At 47.7% G+C, this 24,826-nt stretch overlaps 1 pseudogene; it reads right to left on the reverse strand.

Moving 5' to 3' along the window:
- LOC142297113 (uncharacterized) overlaps nt 1-24,826 on the reverse strand; it is a 136,769-nt pseudogene that overhangs the window by 81,729 nt on the left and 30,214 nt on the right.

A 24,826-nucleotide genomic window follows, 5' to 3' on the forward strand; every position in this document is an offset into this window, starting at 1 on the left:
CAAGAGGTGAAGCACACTTGTACATCTGGACGGCCTTCGTTATGCTAGTTTATTGGTTACATATAAAGATGAATGATCTGGTCATTTGACAGTCACCTTTGGGTGCCCTTACGTGCTATTGGTTGTATGTAGGATGTGAGGACAGAAATAGGAGAGAGAAGGTTAGATCCTGAAAGTTGCTTGTTGAAAGGCTGCAGCACAGCTAATCAACACATTTTCGACATGGAGAAGATGCCTGTACACTGCTGTGAACAATATAAGTGACGTGGGGTCCCCCCTATTATTGATAACCAGCGCAAGTAAAGCAGACAACTGTGGGCTGCAATCTTCAGCTGTCAGCTTTTCCTTGGCTGATTAGCAAAAAATAGAGGGGGTCCCACTTTAATTATTTAAATATTTAATAAATAAAAAAAAATCCTGGAAGTTCCAATGTAGTTGAATGGTGTAATTTCCCACGGCGCCCATTGAATCCTATGGAGTTTTGTTCTGAGAATGTCCTCAGAATGAGGCTCCATAGGTCACTCGCGGTCAATGGCAGACTCGGAATTTCTCATGAGCATGACCAATAGTGACCTATGGAGCCTCGTTCTGAGAATTTTCTGAAAACAAGGTTTTATAGGATTCGATGGGCGTCATGGAACATTGCACCATTGGATTATGTCGGAACGTTGAGGATTTTTAATTAATAAATAGTTGAACGAGGGAATCTTTATTCAAATAAACTATTTTTTTTCTTCATTTTTTTTCATTCCCTATCCACATTTATTTGAAGGGAAATTGCCCTCATTTTGCAGCCCTCTAACCCTTACTATGACCATTTTACAGCACCAAAGTTCTGGTCCCAATTGACTTCTATGGGGATCAGGGTCAAGTTTGGGTCCAGAACCAAACTTTTAACTAAAGTCCGGCAAACTCGAACATCCACGGGTCCACTCATACCTACTTGTAAAATATTTTCCACACTTCAGACAGAACATTAAAATGGCTTCTGCTCTGAGTGACTTCTCTGATGATCAACAAGCTTGGCGATAAAACATTTCCTACACTCTGCACTTGAAAATCACTTCTCCTGTTTGTGAATTTTCTCATGTCTAACAAGACCTGATTTAATTGTGAAAGATTTCCCACATTCTGAACATGAATATGGCTTCTCTCCTGTGTGACGTCTCTCATGTATAACAATATGTGATTTATGTGTAAACCGTTTCCCACATACTGAACATGAATACGGCTTCTCACCTGTGTGACTTCTCTCATGTGTAACAAGATCTGCTTTGTATATAAAACATTTCCCACATTCAGAACATGTAAATGGTTTTTCTCCTGTGTGAATTCTTAGATGATCCCTAAGTTTTGCTTTAGTGATAAAACCTTTTCCACATTCCGAACATGAATGCGGCTTCTCCCCTGTGTGACTTCTTTGATGTGTAACAAGATCTGATTTACTTGTGAAAGATTTCCCACATTCTAAACATGTAAATGGTCTCTCCCCTGTGTGACTTCTCTCATGCGTAATAAGATTAGATTTATTTGTAAAACATTTCCCGCATTCTGAACAAGTGAACGGCTTCTCTCCTGTGTGACTTCTCTCATGTGTAACAAGATGAGATTTATTTGTAAAACATTTCCCACATTCTGAACATGAATACGGCTTCTCTCCTGTGTGAATTCTCTGATGTTTAACAAGATCGGATTTATTTGTAAAGCACTTTCCACACTGTGAACAAGAATACGGCTTCACTCCTGTGTGAATTCTCTCATGTCTAATAAGATGTGCTTTATCTGTAAAACACTTGCTACAATCTGAACATGAAAATCGCTTTTCTCCAGCGTGACTTCTCCCATGTTGATAAAGACCTGATTTACGAGTAAAGCATTTCCCACATTCTGAGCAGGAATATGGCTTCTCTCCTGTGTGAATTCTTTTATGTATAACAAGACCTGAACTTTTTGTAAAGTGCTTTCCGCATTCAACACATTGAAACTTTTTACCCTCTTTCGGGCCTGTACTTGGGGGAAAAACCTGTGGTTGGTGCAGAGATGGCTCTTCTTGTTTAGAAGCATTATGTGATGAATCTGAGCTGCGATGTTTTGGATGTACATTATTTGGGTGGTGGTTTTTGTCAGTAGAGTGCTGCAAGACATTGTCATCTTCTACTTTATAGTTTACCGATGACATGATCTTTCCTTCAGGACTCTCATCAATTAATTCTGTTAGGATAAAAAATGAACTACAGTTGGAATTTTTTGTTATTACAAATGATTGAAATTCATAACATTCCTATTAACTTAAAGTTTTTGGTACGGTGTTAGCCAATCCAAAAGACGTTTGATTGCTCTCATAGATAAAAACAAAATCTTCTAGAAATGAGACCTTTAACATTATTATTATTATTTTGTTTCTCACACTGAAACTACAATTATGTAAACTTGGCCTAAGTGCTGTCTGTAACAAAATGACCTACTGAGAAAAAAAATAATGAGTTTCTGCATGAAATTGCTCATGTGAATCATAGACCGAACGACAGCACGATACAACCGTCTATGGTGAACTTTTACCGTTCGGTGATCATTTAAAAGCCTGTTTAGACAGATAGGCCAAATTAATGATACACACCGAGTGCTGAATACAAGACCTGTAACACATTGGCTGCCACTGTTCTCGGCAGCGCAAATCTGGATTACACAGGACGATACTACATCCAGAACAATGATCTTTTGTGTTGAGCATTTTTGCTCGTTCACCTGGTGATCAATATTTGTTTACATGGAGAGATAATCGTGACACCAGCGTTACTAACAGCACTCATTCATAGCTTGCAGTGGACATGCCCCTTCACTGAGAGCAATCGATCTTCCTTTAGACCAGAAACACATAGGCGGATTTCCAAAGTCAAAACGAGTTTATCAGGCTTAAATATCGTTACTTGGCAAATATTCCATAAAAAGTTCTGTGGAATACATAGGCACTAAAAAAGGTTCTACTCGGTTCAATGGCTTCTGCCATAGCAGATATTCACAGAAAAACCAAGCTCAATAAATATTATTTGGATTTTGTAGGTTTTTTGTCTCCAAAATAACGTTTTATCACAAATTTTTTATTTTTTACAAGTGTTAAATGGAGAAATAGGCAAGACTGGTATGCTGTATTGCTCTACATGGGAGAAGGTGCCTATGTGGCAGTGAACCGCTGCTTCGGCAGGGCGCAGAACAGAACTGCTATTTGGCTTTCCAAATGCAGGTATTGCTTGCAGTTTGAGTCACCGTGTATTTGCAGAACTCATAAGAAGCCCTAAATTTTAAAAAACAAAACAGACTATCAAGTGATACCTGCAGGATCTTCTCCTGGGGTCTCCTCCTTCACGTCACTCATATACGGCTGATCGTCCATCATCTCCATTTCCTCATCCTCCACTTTAATGATGGTCAGATCTCCACCCTAATGTAACATATAGAAGAGTTCAGTACAATACAGCAGATATCACCAGAAGAAGCCCCCAAATATCTCAGCACGGCCCCATATAGATATGGTGGAGGCGCAGCATCATCTACCTGATGACTCTCCGTACAGTCCTGGGAATACAGAGGAGCCGGACATCTCTCCGGGGGATACAGAGGAGCCGGACATCTCTCCGGGGGATACAGAGGAGCCGGACATCTCTCCGGGGGATGCAGAGGAGCCGGACATCTCTCCGGGGGATGCAGAGGAGCCGGACATCTCTCCGGGGGATGCAGAGGAGCCGGACATCGCTCTGGGGGATACAGAGGAGCCGGACATCTCTCCGGGGAATAGAGAGGAGACTGACATCTCTCCGGGGGATTTCTTACACCAAGTCCATCTGTAAGAAGCAGCGACACAAGAGACGGTTACATGTGATGATGGAGTCGTATCCAGGTGACCCTCTAACAGACATGAGTCTCTCCTCCTTACACTGCTGCTCGACCATGAAATCCGTCTCCTCTTCCTCATCTATGACCTCAACCTTAATGTCAATCATATCTTCATCCTAAAATACGTGAAAAATCTGAAATGAGCCACGAAGCAGTGATTTATGGACGTGTGTGGGAGACAGGATAGCGCCCCCTACCTGCTGATTCTCCAGTATAGTCTCCTCTGGACAGTCCTGGGAATAGAGAGGAACCGCACATCTCTCCAGGGGATTTCTCCTCCTGGACCCATCTGTAGGAGACACAAAGTGACTGAGATGAAAACATAAACACAAGTTACTGATTCTGAACTACACTAATAATAAATCTTCATTCTCTTTTAGGTATGTGTCTATATCAGTGTATTTTATGAAGTGTATATCAAGCATTTGGCCACAGCTGCAGTCTGTGGCATTATATATTTTTTTCCTATGAATAGATCAACCTCCACAATTCCTGTTAGCATATGCGCAGAGCCTCCCCAACATGTTTCGCCTGAATTGTGTCATCTGGGGAACTGAGGCTATAGCCATATTGTGACTCAGGCCAGTTGTGGAATAGGCTCAGCCCTGTTTCAAGCTGTGGACTAACATTTGTGAAAGAACAGAATCCATTTAGAGTCTGTGGTATCCATCTTGCACTTAACCCTGACGTCATGATGATCAGGCAACACTGGTAGGTGGGGAAGTTTCACATTTCTATTCACGCCCCTACTGCTCTTATTAGTGCATAGTTAGGGAACTTGATCTTTGTTTGTGACCTTATTTAAACTTGTCACATATGCTAATAAAGGAAACATTTCTGCGGAAACCATACTAGGTTACGTGCTGTATCAATTTCCCGAGCGCTCGCAAAACAAAGCTTTTTCTTACAATCTATGGGGAAATAGGGGAACACAAAAAGCAGAATGTGCTTTAGTGTCTGGCCCTGACATCATTATGATAATTAATGGATTTCATTTAAAGTTGAAAGCTCCAGTTGTCAGATAGTGACCTTTTAAGTGCATATTGGTTGTATGGAGGATTTGAGAACTGAATTAGAGAGAAGGTGATGAATAGCATTTAGAAAGTGGGAACAGGAGATGGTCGGGTTAGTGACTTAAGATGATAAGCTTGTCTGAAGATATGTGTTTTTAATGCACACTTAAAAACATTGGCGCTGGATATTAGTTGTATCCTTTGGGGTAGTGCATTCCGGAAAACTGGCGTAGCACGAGAAGAGCATTGGAGACGGAGGTGTGAGGTTCGTAGTAAGGAGGATGATAGTCTAAGATTATTTGCGGAATGGAGGGGGAAGGTAGGATGATAGACATAGAGGAGGGATGAGATACATGGTGGTGCAGAGCTGTGGAGAGCTTTGTGGGTAAGAGATATAAGCTTTTATTGTATTTTGTAGTGAAAGGGTAACGAGTGTAGTGACTGGTACAAGGTGGAGGCGGCAGTGAAGTGGCTGGACAGGAATAGGACCCTGGCTGCTGCGTTCAGGATGGATTGGAGTGTAGTGGTTTTGTTAGAGGGAGACCGATCAGTAAAGAGTTGCAGTAATCCAGGTGGGAATGAATAATAGCGACAGTAAGAGGTTTTTGAATTTCAAAGGTGAGAAATGGTCGGATTCTGGAGATGTTTTTAAGATGTAGGTGACATAAGAGAGTGAGTGATTGTATATGTGGAATGCAGGAAAGTTATTTGTCAAATATGACCCCAAAACAGCGAGCATGCTGCTGGGGAGTTATGACTGAATCATCACAGGTAATTGAGATGTTGGATGTAGGTTGGTTAGTAAAGGGAGGAAACACAAGATATTCAGTTTTGGAAAAATTCAATTTCAGATAGAGGCAATTTTTTGAATTTTGTAATAATGCAGGGATGAAGTTAGGAAATAATGTGTATAATTGGGTGTCATCAGTATAGAGGTGATACTGGGAACCAAATCTGCTTATGGTTTGTCCGATAGGCCCAGTTTAAAGAGAGAAGAGGAGGGGACCCAAGACTGAGCCTTGAGATATCCCAAAGACGAGGGAGAAAAAAAGATAAGGAAGAGGCGGCAAAGGAAACCGTGAAGGAGCGGTCAGAGAAATAGGAGGAGAACCAAGCGAGGGGTGTCCTTGATGCCGATTAAGCAGAGCATGGTGAGGAGAAGTTGGTAATCTTTTTCTTTGGTGCCTCCCTACAAGTGAGGTTTGTGCTAGCACTGATACAAACGTTAAAGGTGTTAAACCTGAGGAAGCTTGTGGGGCAAGTATGGAAGCTTGCCATCGTAAATAGATACAGAAACCAAAAGGAAAGACAGCAAAGAGAAGAGTGTTTAGATAAAGTGAAGGAAATGAACTGCAAAAAGATGTTGAATATTGGGATTTCCCTAGATGGGGTGGTCTGGTTTGTATGTGTTCAGGTAAAATGGCGGTTCATTAGAACAATCATGGTGAAGAGAAAGGACACTAGAAGAATGTGACTAAGGAAGGAGGGGGGAGAGTATGCAGTTAGTAAATGTTTCCTAACGTCACAAAAAAAACCAAAACAAAAATCGTAGCATCTTCCCCGTTATCAAATAAGCCTGGCATAATTAAGATAAAGCTCAGACCAGAGCTGACACTGATGGATTCAGAGGAAATGCTCACACTTATGCAGACAAGAAAGCGACGTAGAGGCCTAGAGTTGAGTTTTTTACCAGTGCAGACCAGAACCTCAGTGGCACCTGTCACCTCAGTGGCACCTGTCACCTAAGTGGCACCTGTCACTCCTGATGTTCTTCAATTTCTACAGAAACAAGAGGTTCAACGGGAAAAGGAGTGCGAAAAGCAGGGAGCCAGCTGACTTAGGAAGATGTGTGAATAATAGGAGCACTCTAATCAATGATGGCGAAGGTAATCCATGGACTAACACATCTGACAAAGACAGTTATATGTGTGTAGTGGTCAAGGTATGGGGGGCACCAGGGTTCAGTACCCAGACACACCCAGTCTTGTAAGACCTGTCCCAATTACAATGTAGGAAAAACTGTAAATACCCTGCAGAAACACCCCCCTCATCCGCTCTACCAGTTCCAGAGATTGCAGATTGATTATATACATCTAGCACGAGTATGTTTATATGAGTTTGTGCGTCTTGTGTAGATTTCTTTCCAGGATTGAGGAGACATATCCAGTGCAAAAATTGATGTTCCTGCTGAAAAACTCATGATGGAGGCGGTATGTAAAAATGGGGTTTCTAAAGCAGAAAATGTACATACTTTATAGGAAAGGTTGTAAGGGAGATCTTACAGTATCTTGGAATTAGTAGCTTTCCACACTCCACCATCCAAAGGGCAGTGCAAAGGGGAAAAAGCTGAATGTAACATTAAAAGGTAAAAAAAAAAATTAAAAAAAGTAAAGGTGGGGAGTGGCAAGACATGAATCGAATGCTAGCTTTTCTTAATAAATGGGTCTCCAAATAAGATATTTTTTGGCTTAGCACCTAGAACAGGTTTATATTTCCAACAGATACCTCAGATACAGCATGATATCCTGACCGGCAATGTCGGAGCCTTATATAACTGCCTAAATAGTGTGATAAACAGGTGTATTCACAAATTCTAGATTGATTGGTACTGTATATGCAGAAAAAATCTGGAGAACGTGATTGAGCTCCTCCTTCTCTCCTGTGGGCTTATTTCCTACACAAGATCTCAATTTTTCATGTGTTTTTTAATTATTGGCTGATCAGAACATTATTTGTTTAGATACTGATAGTTGGTTGTTTTTGCTGTGCATGCTTTCAGTCCTTTCCATCTCAGTAAATGCTAGCCCCTGAGCTGTATTAATCAGCAATCGCCAACATTTTTCATATACAGTAAGGAAATTAAGTATTTGATCCTCTGCTGATTTTGCAGTTTTCCCACCTACAAAGAATGGAGGGTCTGTAATTATTATCGTAGGAAACTTAAAAAAACAAATCCAGAAAATCCCATTGTATGATTTATGAATAACTAGCTGTAGTACCCGGGCGTTGCCCGGGATAGTAACTATCTCCCTTCGAGTTTCTGTCTGTCTGTCTCTGTCTGTATCAGTTTCTCTGTCTATCTCTGTCTCTCTCTCTTTCTCTGTGTCAGTCTATGTCTGTTTGTCCTTCTCTGTCTGTCTTTCTTGTTCCCCGGCTCTCTCTTTGCCAGGGCCTCTCTCTTTGCCAGGGCCTCTCTCTTTGCCAGGGCTGTCTGTCTTTTGTTGTATGTCTCTATCCGTCTCCCCACCGACATCTTATTACCTCACACATGAGCTTCTTATACTAACAGTTTATTTTTTTCCTATAGCCTACTGACAGTTGCAATTAATAGCCCATATCTCCCACCACCATTCAGATTAATGGAGGCAGGATTTTGGAGACTAACTGTAAAGCGCAGGGTTAAATTTTCCCATCCAGTCTATGACGTTCCCTGAGTCACATGAGGCGTCTGTGCAAAATTTCGTGATTGTAAATGCGACGGTGCGGATTCCTTTAGCAGACATATACACATACACACAAATAAACTCAGCTTTATATATTAGATTAATTTGCATTTTATTGAACCAAAAGCTGTTCAGTGTCCTGAATCTCACACTGGAAATCTGCCCCAAGAAGTGCAAAACTGAAGAGCAGAGAACAGAGCAGAATACAGAAAGCAAAAAAAACGTAGTCTAAACACCCCGACCAAAGACACCGGGGCCTGATACCTGTCATTGTAACATTGTGTCACCTTACCTTGTGAGACAGGAGGCCGGGACTCCGCCATGATTACGTCCTGGTGCAGAACCCGGGGTCCTTCCAGATCCTCCACCACCTGCACAGAGAAATAGGGAAACATCCTCACACCCAATAGGAAACCAACAATCAACCAGCTCGCCATCTCCCAGAATCCTCCAGTGTACACTGTATCATCTCCCAGCAGTCTCCTCTCATCCCCCAGAATCCTCCAGTGTACACTGTATCATCTCCCAGCAGTCTCCTCTCATCCCCCAGAATCCTCCAGTGTACACTGTATCATCTCCCAGCAGTCACCTCTCATCCCCCAGAATCCTCCAGTGTACACTGTATAATCTCCCAGCAGTCTCCTCTCATCCCCCAGAATCCTCCAGTGTACACTGTATAATCTCCCAGCAGTCTCCTCTCCTCATCCCCCAGAATCCTCCAGTGTACACTGTATCATCTCCCAGCAGTCTCCTCTCATCCCCCAGAATCCTCCAGTGTACACTGTATCATCTCCCAGCAGTCTCCTCTCCTCATCCCCCAGAATCCTCCAGTGTACACTGTATAATCTCCCAGCAGTCTCCTCTCATCACCCAGAATCCTCCAGTGTACACTGTATAATCTCCCAGCAGTCTCCTCTCATCCCCCAGAATCCTCCAGTGTACACTGTATCATCTCCCAGCAGTCTCCTCTCATCCCCCAGAATCCTCCAGTGTACACTGTATAATCTCCCAGCAGTCTCCTCTCATCCCCCAGAATCCTCCAGTGTACACTGTATAATCTCCCAGCAGTCTCCTCTCATCCCCCAGAATCCTCCAGTGTACACTGTATAATCTCCCAGTAGTCTCCTCTCATCCCCCAGAATCCTCCAGTGTACACTGTATAATCTCCCAGCAGTCTCCTCTCATCCCCCAGAATCCTCCAGTGTACACTGTATAATCTCCCAGCAGTCTCCTCTCATCCCCCAGAATCCTCCAGTGTACACTGTATAATCTCCCAGCAGTCTCCTCTCCTCATCCCCCAGAATCCTCCAGTGTACACTGTATCATCTCCCAGCAGTCTCCTCTCCTCATCCCCCAGAATCCTCCAGTGTACACTGTATAATCTCCCAGCAGTCACCTCTCATCCCCCAGAATCCTCCAGTGTACACTGTATAATCTCCCAGCAGTCTCCTCTCATCCCCCAGAATCCTCCAGTGTACACTGTATAATCTCCCAGCAGTCTCCTCTCATCCCCCAGAATCCTCCAGTGTACACTGTATAATCTCCCAGCAGTCTCCTCTCATCCCCCAGAATCCTCCAGTGTACACTGTATCATCTCCCAGCAGTCTCCTCTCATCCCCCAGAATCCTCCAGTGTACACTGTATAATCTCCCAGCAGTCTCCTCTCATCCTCCAGAATCCTCCAGTGTACACTGTATAATCTCCCAGCAGTCTCCTCTCATCACCCAGAATCCTCCAGTGTACACTGTATAATCTCCCAGCAGTCTCCTCTCCTCATCCCCCAGAATCCTCCAGTGTACACTGTATCATCTCCCAGCAGTCTCCTCTCCTCATCCCCCAGAATCCTCCAGTGTACACTGTATAATCTCCCAGTAGTCTCCTCTCATCCCCCAGAATCCTCCAGTGTACACTGTATAATCTCCCAGCAGTCTCCTCTCATCCCCCAGAATCCTCTGGTGTACACTGTATAATCTCCCAGCAGTCTCCTCTCATCCCCCAGAATCCTCCAGTGTACACTGTATAATCTCCCAGCAGTCTCCTCTCATCCCCCAGAATCCTCTGGTGTACACTGTATAATCCCCCAGCAGTCTCCTCTCATCCCCCAGAATCCTCCAGTGTACACTGTATAATCTCCCAGCAGTCTCCTCTCCTCATCCCCCAGAATCCTCCAGTGTACACTGTATAATCTCCCAGCAGTCTCCTCTCATCCCCCAGAATCCTCCAGTGTACACTGTATAATCTCCCAGCAGTCTCCTCTCATCCCCCAGAATCCTCAAGTGTACACTGTATAATCTCCCAGCAGTCTCCTCTCATCCCCCAGAATCCTCCAGTGTACACTGTATAATCTCCCAGCAGTCTCCTCTCATCCCCCAGAATCCTCCAGTGTACACTGTATAATCTCCCAGCAGTCTCCTCTCATCCCCCAGAATCCTCCAGTGTACACTGAATAATCTCCCAGCAGTCTCCTCTCATCCCCCAGAATCCTCCAGTGTACACTGTATCATCTCCCAGCAGTCTCCTCTCCTCATCCCCCAGAATCCTCCAGTGTACACTGTATAATCTCCCAGCAGTCTCCTCATACCCCAGAATCCTCCAGTGTACACTGTATAATCTCCCAGCAGTCACCTCTCATCCCCCAGAATCCTCCAGTGTACACTGTATAATCTCCCAGCAGTCTCCTCTCATCCCCCAGAATCCTCCAGTGTACACTGTATAATCTCCCAGCAGTCACCTCTCATCCCCCAGAATCCTCCAGTGTACACTGTATAATCTCCCAGCAGTCTCCTCTCCTCATCCCCCAGAATCCTCCAGTGTACACTGTATAATCTCCCAGCAGTCTCCTCTCCTCATCCCCCAGAATCCTCCAGTGTACACTGTATAATCTCCCAGTAGTCTCCTCTCATCCCCCAGAATCCTCCAGTGTACACTGTATAATCTCCCAGCAGTCTCCTCTCCTCATCCCCCAGAATCCTCCAGTGTACACTGTATCATCTCCCAGCAGTCTCCTCTCCTCATCCCCCAGAATCCTCCAGTGTACACTGTATAATCTCCCAGCAGTCTCCTCTCATCCCCCAGAATCCTCTGGTGTACACTGTATAATCTCCCAGCAGTCTCCTCTCATCCCCCAGAATCCTCTGGTGTACACTGTATAATCTCCCAGCAGTCTCCTCTCCTCCCCCAGAATCCTCCAGTGTACACTGTATAATCTCCCAGCAGTCTCCTCTCATCCCCCAGAATCCTCCAGTGTACACTGTATAATCTCCCAGCAGTCTCCTCTCCTCATCCCCCAGAATCCTCCAGTGTACACTGTATAATCTCCCAGCAGTCTCCTCTCATCCCCCAGAATCCTCCAGTGTACACTGTATAATCTCCCAGCAGTCTCCTCTCATCCCCCAGAATCCTCCAGTGTACACTGTATAATCTCCCAGCAGTCTCCTCTCATCCCCCAGAATCCTCCAGTGTACACTGTATAATCTCCCAGCAGTCTCCTCTCATCCCCCAGAATCCTCCAGTGTACACTGTATAATCTCCCAGCAGTCTCCTCTCATCCCCCAGAATCCTCCAGTGTACACTGAATAATCTCCCAGCAGTCTCCTCTCATCCCCCAGAATCCTCCAGTGTACACTGTATCATCTCCCAGCAGTCTCCTCTCCTCATCCCCCAGAATCCTCCAGTGTACACTGTATAATCTCCCAGCAGTCTCCTCATACCCCAGAATCCTCCAGTGTACACTGTATAATCTCCCAGCAGTCACCTCTCATCCCCCAGAATCCTCCAGTGTACACTGTATAATCTCCCAGCAGTCTCCTCTCATCCCCCAGAATCCTCCAGTGTACACTGTATAATCTCCCAGCAGTCACCTCTCATCCCCCAGAATCCTCCAGTGTACACTGTATAATCTCCCAGCAGTCTCCTCTCATCCCCCAGAATCCTCCAGTGTACACTGTATAATCTCCCAGTAGTCTCCTCTCATCCCCCAGAATCCTCCAGTGTACACTGTATAATCTCCCAGCAGTCTCCTCTCCTCATCCCCCAGAATCCTCCAGTGTACACTGTATAATCTCCCAGCAGTCTCCTCATACCCCAGAATCCTCCAGTGTACACTGTATAATCTCCCAGCAGTCACCTCTCATCCCCCAGAATCCTCCAGTGTACACTGTATAATCTCCCAGCAGTCTCCTCTCATCCCCCAGAATCCTCCAGTGTACACTGTATAATCTCCCAGCAGTCACCTCTCATCCCCCAGAATCCTCCAGTGTACACTGTATAATCTCCCAGCAGTCTCCTCTCATCCCCCAGAATCCTCCAGTGTACACTGTATAATCTCCCAGTAGTCTCCTCTCATCCCCCAGAATCCTCCAGTGTACACTGTATAATCTCCCAGCAGTCTCCTCTCATCCCCCAGAATCCTCCAGTGTACACTGTATAATCTCCCAGCAGTCTCCTCTCATCCCCCAGAATCCTCTGGTGTACACTGTATAATCTCCCAGCAGTCTCCTCTCATCCCCCAGAATCCTCCAGTGTACACTGTATAATCTCCCTGCAGTCTCCTCTCATCCCCCAGAATCCTCCAGTGTACACTGTATAATCTCCCAGCAGTCTCCTCTCATCCCCCAGAATCCTCTGGTGTACACTGTATAATCTCCCAGCAGTTTCCTCTCATCCCCCAGAATCCTCCAGTGTACACTGTATAATCTCCCTGCAGTCTCCTCTCATCCCCCAGAATCCTCCAGTGTACACTGTATAATCTCCCAGCAGTCTCCTCTCATCCCCCAGAATCCTCCAGTGTACACTGTATAATCTCCCAGTAGTCTCCTCTCATCCCCCAGAATCCTCCAGTGTACACTGTATAATCTCCCAGCAGTCTCCTCTCCTCATCCCCCAGAATCCTTCAGTGTACACTGTATAATCTCCCAGCAGTCACCTCTCATCCCCCAGAATCCTCCAGTGTACACTGTATAATCTCCCAGCAGTCTCCTCTCCTCATCCCCCAGAATCCTCCAGTGTACACTGTATAATCTCCCAGCAGTCTCCTCTCATCCCCCAGAATCCTCCAGTGTACACTGTATAATCTCCCAGCAGTCTCCTCTCATCCCCCAGAATCCTCCAGTGTACACTGTATAATCTCCCAGCAGTCTCCTCTCATCCCCCAGAATCCTCCAGTGTACACTGTATAATCTCCCAGCAGTCTCCTCTCATCCCCCAGAATCCTCCAGTGTACACTGAATAATCTCCCAGCAGTCTCCTCTCATCCCCCAGAATCCTCCAGTGTACACTGTATAATCTCCCAGCAGTCACCTCTCATCCCCCAGAATCCTCCAGTGTACACTGTATAATCTCCCAGCAGTCTCCTCTCATCACCCAGAATCCTCCAGTGTACACTGTATAATCTCCCAGCAGTCTCCTCTCATCCCCCAGAATCCTCCAGTGTACACTGTATAATCTCCCAGCAGTCACCTCTCATCCCCCAGAATCCTCCAGTGTACACTGTATAATCTCCCAGCAGTCTCCTCTCATCACCCAGAATCCTCCAGTGTACACTGTATAATCTCCCAGCAGTCTCCTTTCATCCCCCAGAATCCTCCAGTGTACACTGTATAATCTCCCAGCAGTCTCCTCTCATCCCCCAGAATCCTCCAGTGTACACTGTATAATCTCCCAGCAGTCTCCTTTCATCCCCCAGAATCCTCCAGTGTACACTGTATAATCTCCCAGCAGTCTCCTCTCCTCATCCCCCAGAATCCTCCAGTGTACACTGTATAATCTCCCAGCAGTCACCTCTCATCCCCCAGAATCCTCCAGTGTACACTGTATAATCTCCCAGCAGTCTCCTCTCATCCCCCAGAATCCTCCAGTGTACACTGTATAATCTCCCAGCAGTCACCTCTCATCCCCCAGAATCCCCCAGTGTACACTGTATAATCTCCCAGCAGTCTCCTCTCATCCCCCAGAATCCTCCAGTGTACACTGTATAATCTCCCAGTAGTCTCCTCTCATCCCCCAGAATCCTCCAGTGTACACTGTATAATCTCCCAGCAGTCTCCTCTCATCCCCCAGAATCCTCCAGTGTACACTGTATAATCCCCCAGCAGTCTCCTCTCATCCCCCAGAATCCTCCAGTGTACACTGTATAATCTCCCTGCAGTCTCCTCATCCCCCAGAATCCTCCGGTGTACACTGTATAATCTCCCAGCAGTCTCCTCTCATCCCCCAGAATCCTCCAGTGTACACTGTATAATCTCCAAGCAGTCTCCTCTCATCCCCCAGAATCCTCCAGTGTACACTGTATAATCTCCCAGCAGTCTCCTCTCATCCCCCAGAATCCTCCAGTGTACACTGTATAATCTCCCAGCAGTCACCTCTCATCCCCCAGAATCCTCCAGTGTACACTGTATAATCTCCCAGCAGTCTCCTCTCATCCCCCAGAATCCTCCAGTGTACACTGTATCATCTCCCAGCAGTCTCCTCTCCTCATCCCCCCAGAATCCTCCAGTGTACACTGTATAATCTCCCAGCAGTCTCCTCAGCCCCCAGAATCCTCCAGTGTACACTGTATAATCTCCCAGCAGTCTCCTCTCATCCCCCAGAATCCTCCAGTGTACACTGTATAATCTCCCAGCAATCTCCTCTCATCCCCCAGAATCCTCCAGTGTACACTGTATAATCTCCCAGCAGTCTCCTCTCATCCCCCAGAATCCTCCAGTGTACACTGTATAATCTCCCAGCAGTCTCCTCTCATCCCCCAGAATCCTCCAGTGTACACTGTATAATCTCCCAGCAGTCTCCTCTCCTCATCCCCCAGAATCCTCCAGTGTACACTGTATAATCTCCCAGCAGTCTCCTCTCCTCAGCCCCCAGAATCCTCCAGTGTACAATGTATAATCTCCCAGCAGTCTCCTCTCATCCCCCAGAATCCTCCAGTGTACACTGTATAATCTCCCAGCAGTCTCCTCTCATCCCCCAGTGTACACTGTATAATCTCCCAGTAGTCTCCTCTCATCCCCCAGAATCCTCCAGTGTACACTGTATAATCTCCAAGCAGTCTCCTCTCATCACCCAGAATCCTCCAGTGTACACTGTATAATCTCCCAGCAGTCTCCTCTCATCACCCAGAATCCTCAAGTGTACACTGTATAATCTCCCAGCAGTCTCCTCTCATACCCCAGAATCCTCCAGTGTACACTGTATAATCTCCCAGCAGTCACCTCTCATCCCCCAGAATCCTCCAGTGTACACTGTATAATCTCCCAGCAGTCTCCTCTCATCCCCCAGAATCCTCCAGTGTACACTGTATAATCTCCCAGCAGTCTCCTCTCATCCCCCAGAATCCTCCAGTGTACACTGTATAATCTCCCAGCGGTCTCCTCTCCTCATCCCCCAGAATCCTCCAGTGTACACTGTATAATCTCCCAGCAGTCTCCTCTCCTCAGCCCCCAGAATCCTCCAGTGTACACTGTATAATCTCCCAGCAGTCACCTCTCATCCCCCAGAATCCTCCAGTGTACACTGTATAATCTCCCAGCAGTCTCCTCTCATCCCCCAGAATCCTCCAGTGTACACTGTATCATCTCCCAGCAGTCTCCTCTCCTCATCCCCCCAGAATCCTCCAGTGTACACTGTATAATCTCCCAGCAGTCTCCTCAGCCCCCAGAATCCTCCAGTGTACACTGTATAATCTCCCAGCAGTCTCCTCTCATCCCCCAGAATCCTCCAGTGTACACTGTATAATCTCCCAGCAGTCTCCTCTCATCCCCCAGAATCCTCCAGTGTACACTGTATAATCTCCCAGCAGTCTCCTCTCATCCCCCAGAATCCTCCAGTGTACACTGTATAATCTCCCAGCAGTCTCCTCTCATCCCCCAGAATCCTCCAGTGTACACTGTATAATCTTCCCAGCAGTCTCCTCTCCTCATCCCCCAGAATCCTCCAGTGTACACTGTATAATCTCCCAGCAGTCTCCTCTCCTCAGCCCCCAGAATCCTCCAGTGTACAATGTATAATCTCCCAGCAGTCTCCTCTCATCCCCCAGAATCCTCCAGTGTACACTGTATAATCTCCCAGCAGTCTCCTCTCATCCCCCAGAATCCTCCAGTGTACACTGTATAATCTCCCAGTAGTCTCCTCTCATCCCCCAGAATCCTCCAGTGTACACTGTATAATCTCCAAGCAGTCTCCTCTCATCACCCAGAATCCTCCAGTGTACACTGTATAATCTCCCAGCAGTCTCCTCTCATCACCCAGAATCCTCCAGTGTACACTGTATAATCTCCCAGCAGTCTCCTCTCATACCCCAGAATCCTCCAGTGTACACTGTATAATCTCCCAGCAGTCACCTCTCATCCCCCAGAATCCTCCAGTGTACACTGTATAATCTCCCAGCAGTCTGCTCTCATCCCCCAGAATCCTCCAGTGTACACTGTATAATCTCCCAGCAGTCACCTCTCATCCCCCAGAATCCTCCAGTGTACACTGTATAATCTCCCAGCAGTCTCCTCTCATCCCCCAGAATCCTCCAGTGTACACTGTATAATCTCCCAGCAGTCTCCTCTCCTCATCCCCCAGAATCCTCCAGTGTACACTGTATAATCTCCCAGCAGTCTCCTCTCATCCCCCAGTGTACACTGTATAATCTCCCAGCAGTCTCCTCTCCTCATCCCCCAGAATCCTCCAGTGTACACTGTATCATCTCCCAGCAGTCTCCTCTCCTCATCCCCCAGAATCCTCCAGTGTACACTGTATAATCTCCCAGCAGTCTCCTCTCCTCATCCCCCAGAATCCTCCAGTGTACACTGTATAATCTCCCAGCAGTCACCTCTCATCCCCCAGAATCCTCCAGTGTACACTGTATAATCTCCCAGCAGTCTCCTCTCCTCATCCCCCAGAATCCTCCAGTGTACACTGTATAATCTCCCAGCAGTCTCCTCTCATCCCCCAGAATCCTCCAGTGTACACTGTATAATCTCCCAGCAGTCTCCTCTCATCCCCCAGAATCCTCCAGTGGTGTACACTGTATAATCTCCCAGCAGTCTCCTCTCATCCCCCAGAATCCTCCAGTGTACACTGTATAATCTCCCAGCAGTCTCCTCTCATCCCTCAGAATCCTCCAGTGTACACTGAATAATCTCCCAGCAGTCTCCTCTCATCCCCCAGAATCCTCCAGTGTACACTGTATAATCTCCCAGCAGTCTCCTTTCACCCCCCAGAATCCTCCAGTGTACACTGTATAATCTCCCAGCAGTCTCCTCTCCTCATCCCCCAGAATCCTCCAGTGTACACTGTATAATCTCCCAGCAATCTCCTCTCCTCATCCCCCAGAATCCTCCAGTGTACACTGTATCATCTCCCAGCAGTCTCCTCTCCTCATCCCCCAGAATCCTCCAGTGTACACTGTATAATCTCCCAGCAGTCTCCTCTCATCCCCCAGAATCCTCCAGTGTACACTGTATCATCTCCCAGCAGTCACCTCTCATCCCCCAGAATCCTCCGGTGTACACTGTATAATCTCCCAGCAGTCTCCTCTCCTCATCCCCCAGAATCCTCCAGTGTACACTGTATAATCTCCCAGCAGTCTCCTCTCCTCATCCCCCAGAATCCTCCAGTGTACACTGTATAATCTCCCAGCAGTCTCCTCTCCTCAGCCCCCAGAATCCTCCAGTGTACACTGTATAATCTCCCAGCAGTCACCTCTCATCCCCCAGAATCCTCCAGTGTACACTGTATAATCTCCCAGCAGTCTCCTCTCATCCCCCAGAATCCTCCAGTGTACACTGTATCATCTCCCAGCAGTCTCCTCTCCTCATCCCCCCAGAATCCTCCAGTGTACACTGTATAATCTCCCAGCAGTCTCCTCAGCCCCCAGAATCCTCCAGTGTACACTGTATAATCTCCCAGCAGTCTCCTCTCATCCCCCAGAATCCTCCAGTGTACACTGTATAATCTCCCAGCAGTCTCCTCTCATCCCCCAGAATCCTCCAGTGTACACTGTATAATCTCCCAGCAGTCTCCTCTCATCCCCCAGAATCCTCCAGTGTACACTGTATAATCTCCCAGCAGTCTCCTCTCATCCCCCAGAATCCTCCAGTGTACACTGTATAATCTCCCAGCAGTCTCCTCTCCTCATCCCCCAGAATCCTCCAGTGTACACTGTATAATCTCCCAGCAGTCTCCTCTCCTCAGCCCCCAGAATCCTCCAGTGTACAATGTATAATCTCCCAGCAGTCTCCTCTCATCCCCCAGAATCCTCCAGTGTACACTGTATAATCTCCCAGCAGTCTCCTCTCATCCCCCAGAATCCTCCAGTGTATACTGTATAATCTCCCAGTAGTCTCCTCTCATCCCCCAGAATCCTCCAGTGTACACTGTATAATCTCCAAGCAGTCTCCTCTCATCACCCAGAATCCTCCAGTGTACACTGTATAATCTCCCAGCAGTCTCCTCTCATCACCCAGAATCCTCCAGTGTACACTGTATAATCTCCCAGCAGTCTCCTCTCATACCCCAGAATCCTCCAGTGTACACTGTATAATCTCCCAGCAGTCACCTCTCATCCCCCAGAATCCTCCAGTGTACACTGTATAATTTCCCAGCAGTCTCCTCTCATCCCCCAGAATCCTCCAGTGTACACTGTATAATCTCCCAGCAGTCTCCTCTCATCCCCCAGAATCCTCCAGTGTACACTGTATAATCTCCCAGCAGTCTCCTCTCCTCATCCCCCAGAATCCTCCAGTGTACAGTGTATAATCTCCCAGCAGTCTCCTCTCCTCAGCCCCCAGAATCCTCCAGTGTACACTGTATAATCTCCCAGCAGTCACCTCTCATCCCCCAGAATCCTCCAGTGTACACTGTATAATCTCCCAGCAGTCTCCTCTCATCCCCCAGAATCCTCCAGTGTACACTGTATAATCTCCCAGCAGTCTCCTCTCCTCATCCCCCCAGAATCCTCCAGTGTACACTGTATAATCTCCCAGCAGTCTCCTCTCATCCCCCAGAATCCTCCAGTGTACACTGTATAATCTCCCAGCAGTCTCCTCTCATCCCCCAGAATCCTCCAGTGTACACTGTATAATCTCCCAGCAGTCTCCTCTCATCCCCCAGAATCCTCCAGTGTACACTGTATAATCTCCCAGCAGTCTCCTCTCATCCCCCAGAATCCTCCAGTGTACACTGTATAATCTCCCAGCAGTCTCCTCTCATCCCCCAGAATCCTCCAGTGTACACTGTATAATCTCCCAGCAGTCTCCTCTCCTCATCCCCCAGAATCCTCCAGTGTACACTGTATAATCTCCCAGCAGTCTCCTCTCCTCAGCCCCCAGAATCCTCCAGTGTACAATGTATAATCTCCCAGCAGTCTCCTCTCATCCCCCAGAATCCTCCAGTGTACACTGTATAATCTCCCAGTAGTCTCCTCTCATCCCCCAGAATCCTCCAGTGTACACTGTATAATCTCCAAGCAGTCACCTCTCATCCCCCAGAATCCTCCAGTGTACACTGTATAATCTCCCAGCAGTCTCCTCTCATCCCCCAGAATCCTCCAGTGTACACTGTATAATCTCCCAGCAGTCACCTCTCATCCCCCAGAATCCTCCAGTGTACACTGTATAATCTCCCAGCAGTCTCCTCTCATCCCCCAGAATCCTCCAGTGTACACTGTATAATCTCCCAGCAGTCTCCTCTCCTCATCCCCCAGAATCCTCCAGTGTACACTGTATAATCTCCCAGCAGTCTCCTCTCATCCCCCAGTGTACACTGTATAATCTCCCAGCAGTCTCCTCTCATATCCCAGAATCCTCCAGTGTACACTGTATAATCTCCCAGTAGTCTCCTCTCATCCCCCAGAATCCTCCAGTGTACACTGTATAATCTCCCAGCAGTCTCCTCTCCTCATCCCCCAGAATCCTCCAGTGTACACTGTATCATCTCCCAGCAGTCTCCTCTCCTCATCCCCCAGAATCCTCCAGTGTACACTGTATAATCTCCCAGCAGTCTCCTCTCCTCATCCCCCAGAATCCTCCAGTGTACACTGTATAATCTCCCAGCAGTCACCTCTCATCCCCCAGAATCCTCCAGTGTACACTGTATAATCTCCCAGCAGTCTCCTCTCCTCATCCCCCAGAATCCTCCAGTGTACACTGTATAATCTCCCAGCAGTCTCCTCTCATCCCCCAGAATCCTCCAGTGTACACTGTATAATCTCCCAGCAGTCTCCTCTCATCCCCCAGAATCCTCCAGTGTACACTGTATAATCTCCCAGCAGTCTCCTCTCATCCCCCAGAATCCTCCAGTGTACACTGAATAATCTCCCAGCAGTCTCCTCTCATCCCCTAGAATCCTCCAGTGTACACTGTATAATCTCCCAGCAGTCTCCTTTCACCCCCCAGAATCCTCCAGTGTACACTGTATAATCTCCCAGCAATCTCCTCTCCTCATCCCCCAGAATCCTCCAGTGTACACTGTATCATCTCCCAGCAGTCTCCTCTCCTCATCCCCCAGAATCCTCCAGTGTACACTGTATAATCTCCCAGCAGTCTCCTCAGCCCCCAGAATCCTCCAGTGTACACTGTATAATCTCCCAGCAGTCTCCTCTCATACCCCAGAATCCTCCAGTGTACACTGTATAATCTCCCAGCAGTCACCTCTCATCCCCCAGAATCCTCCAGTGTACACTGTATAATCTCCCAGCAGTCACCTCTCATCCCCCAGAATCCTCCAGTGTACACTGTATAATCTCCCAGCAGTCACCTCTCATCCCCCAGAATCCTCCAGTGTACACTGTATAATCTCCCAGCAGTCTCCTCTCCTCATCCCCCAGAATCCTCCAGTGTACACTGTATAATCTCCCAGCAGTCTTCTCTCATCCCCCAGTGTACACTGTATAATCTCCCAGCAGTCTCCTCTCATCCCCCAGAATCCTCCAGTGTACACTGTATAATCTCCCAGCAGTCTCCTCTCATCCCCCAGAATCCTCCAGTGTACACTGTATAATCTCCCAGCAGTCTCCTCTCATCCCCCAGAATCCTCCAGTGTACACTGTATAATCTCCCAGCAGTCTCCTCTCATCCCCCAGAATCCTCCAGTGTACACTGTATAATCTCCCAGCAGTCTCCTCTCATCCCCCAGAATCCTCCAGTGTACACTGAATAATCTCCCAGCAGTCTCCTCTCATCCCCCAGAATCCTCCAGTGTACACTGTATAATCTCCCAGCAGTCTCCTTTCACCCCCCAGAATCCTCCAGTGTACACTGTATAATCTCCCAGCAGTCTCCTCTCCTCATCCCCCAGAATCCTCCAGTGTACACTGTATAATCTCCCAGCAATCTCCTCTCCTCATCCCCCAGAATCCTCCAGTGTACACTGTATAATCTCCCAGCAGTCTCCTCTCATCCCCCAGAATCCTCCAGTGTACACTGTATCATCTCCCAGCAGTCTCCTCTCCTCATCCCCCAGAATCCTCCAGTGTACACTGTATAATCTCCCAGCAGTCTCCTCAGCCCCCAGAATCCTCCAGTGTACACTGTATAATCTCCCAGCAGTCTCCTCTCATACCCCAGAATCCTCCAGTGTACACTGTATAATCTCCCAGCAGTCACCTCTCATCACCCAGAATCCTCCAGTGTACACTGTATAATCTCCCAGCAGTCTCCTCTCATACCCCAGAATCCTCCAGTGTACACTGTATAATCTCCCAGCAGTCTCCTCTCATCCCCCAGAATCCTCCAGTGTACACTGTATAATCTCCCAGCAGTCTCCTCTCATCCCCCAGAATCCTCCAGTGTACACTGTATAATCTCCCAGCAGTCTCCTCTCATCCCCCAGAATCCTCTGGTGTACACTGTATAATCTCCCAGCAGTCTCCTCTCATCCCCCAGAATCCTCTGGTGTACACTGTATAATCTCCCAGCAGTCACCTCTCATCCCCCAGAATCCTCCAGTGTACACTGTATAATCTCCCAGCAGTCACCTCTCATCCCCAGAATCCTCCAGTGTACACTGTATAATCTCCCAGCAGTCACCTCTCATCCCCCAGAATCCTCCAGTGTACACTGTATAATCTCCCAGCAGTCTCCTCTCCTCATCCCCCAGAATCCTCCAGTGTACACTGTATAATCTCCCAGCAGTCTTCTCTCATCCCCCAGTGTACACTGTATAATCTCCCAGCAGTCTCCTCTCATCCCCTAGAATCCTCCAGTGTACACTGTATAATCTCCCAGTAGTCTCCTCTCATGCCCCAGAATCCTCCAGTGTACACTGTATAATCTCCCAGCAGTCTCCTCTCATCCCCCAGAATCCTCCAGTGTACACTGTATAATCTCCCAGCAGTCTCCTCTCATCCCCCAGAATCCTCCAGTGTACACTGTATAATCTCCCAGCAGTCTCCTCTCCTCATCCCCCAGAATCCTCCAGTGTACACTGTATAATCTCCCAGCAATCTCCTCTCCTCATCCCCCAGAATCCTCCAGTGTACACTGTATCATCTCCCAGCAGTCTCCTCTCCTCATCCCCCAGAATCCTCCAGTGTACACTGTATAATCTCCCAGCAGTCTCCTCAGCCCCCAGAATCCTCCAGTGTACACTGTATAATCTCCCAGCAGTCTCCTCTCATACCCCAGAATCCTCCAGTGTACACTGTATAATCTCCCAGCAGTCACCTCTCATCCCCCAGAATCCTCCAGTGTACACTGTATAATCTCCCAGCAGTCACCTCTCATCCCCCAGAATCCTCCAGTGTACACTGTATAATCTCCCAGCAGTCACCTCTCATCCCCCAGAATCCTCCAGTGTACACTGTATAATCTCCCAGCAGTCTCCTCTCCTCATCCCCCAGAATCCTCCAGTGTACACTGTATAATCTCCCAGCAGTCTTCTCTCATCCCCCAGTGTACACTGTATAATCTCCCAGCAGTCTCCTCTCATCCCCCAGAATCCTCCAGTGTACACTGTATAATCTCCCAGTAGTCTCCTCTCATCCCCCAGAATCCTCCAGTGTACACTGTATAATCTCCCAGCAGTCTCCTCTCATCCCCCAGAATCCTCCAGTGTACACTGTATAATCTCCCAGCAGTCTCCTCTCATCCCCCAGAATCCTCCAGTGTACACTGTATAATCTCCCAGCAGTCTCCTCTCATCCCCCAGAATCCTCCAGTGTACACTGTATAATCTCCCAGCAGTCTCCTCTCATCCCCCAGAATCCTCCAGTGTACACTGTATAATCTCCCAGCAGTCTCCTCTCCTCATCCCCCAGAATCCTCCAGTGTACACTGTATAATCTCCCAGCAGTCTCCTCTCCTCATCCCCCAGAATCCTCCAGTGTACACTGTATAATCTCCCAGCAGTCTCCTCTCCTCATCCCCCAGAATCCTCCAGTGTACACTGTATAATCTCCCAGCAGTCACCTCTCATCCCCCAGAATCCTCCAGTGTACACTGTATAATCTCCCAGCAGTCTCCTCTCCTCATCACCCAGAATCCTCCGGTGTACACTGTATAATCTCCCAGCAGTCTCCTCTCATCCCCCAGAATCCTCAAGTGTACACTGTATAATCCCCCAGCAGTCTCCTCTCATCCCCCAGAATCCTCCAGTGTACACTGTATAATCTCCCAGCAGTCTCCTCTCATCCCCCAGAATCCTCCAGTGTACACTGTATAATCTCCCAGCAGTCACCTCTCATCCCCCAGAATCCTCCAGTGTACACTGTATAATCTCCCAGCAGTCTCCTCTCCTCATCCCCCAGAATCCTCCAGTGTACACTGTATAATCTCCCAGCAGTCTTCTCTCATCCCCCAGTGTACACTGTATAATCTCCCAGCAGTCTCCTCTCATCAACCAGAATCCTCCAGTGTACACTGTATAATCTCCCAGTAGTCTCCTCTCATCCCCCAGAATCCTCCAGTGTACACTGTATAATCTCCCAGCAGTCTCCTCTCATCCCCCAGAATCCTCCAGTGTACACTGTATAATCTCCCAGCAGTCTCCTCTCATCCCCCAGAATCCTCCAGTGTACACTGTATAATCTCCCAGCAGTCTCCTCTCATCCCCCAGAATCCTCCAGTGTACACTGTATAATCTCCCAGCAGTCTCCTCTCATCCCCCAGAATCCTCCAGTGTACACTGTATAATCTCCCAGCAGTCTCCTCTCCTCATCCCCCAGAATCCTCCAGTGTACACTGTACAATCTCACAGCAGTCTCCTCTCATCCCCCAGAATCCTCCAGTGTACACTGTATAATCTCCCAGCAGTCTCCTCTCCTCATCCCCCAGAATCCTCCAGTGTACACTGTATAATCTCCCAGCAGTCACCTCTCATCCCCCAGAATCCTCCAGTGTACACTGTATAATCTCCCAGCAGTCTCCTCTCCTCATCACCCAGAATCCTCCGGTGTACACTGTATAATCTCCCAGCAGTCTCCTCTCATCCCCCAGAATCCTCCAGTGTACACTGTACAATCTCACAGCAGTCTCCTCTCCTCATCCCCCAGAATCCTCC

Source organism: Anomaloglossus baeobatrachus, chromosome 3, assembly GCF_048569485.1.
Source record: "Anomaloglossus baeobatrachus isolate aAnoBae1 chromosome 3, aAnoBae1.hap1, whole genome shotgun sequence".
NCBI lineage: Eukaryota > Metazoa > Chordata > Amphibia > Anura > Aromobatidae > Anomaloglossus > Anomaloglossus baeobatrachus.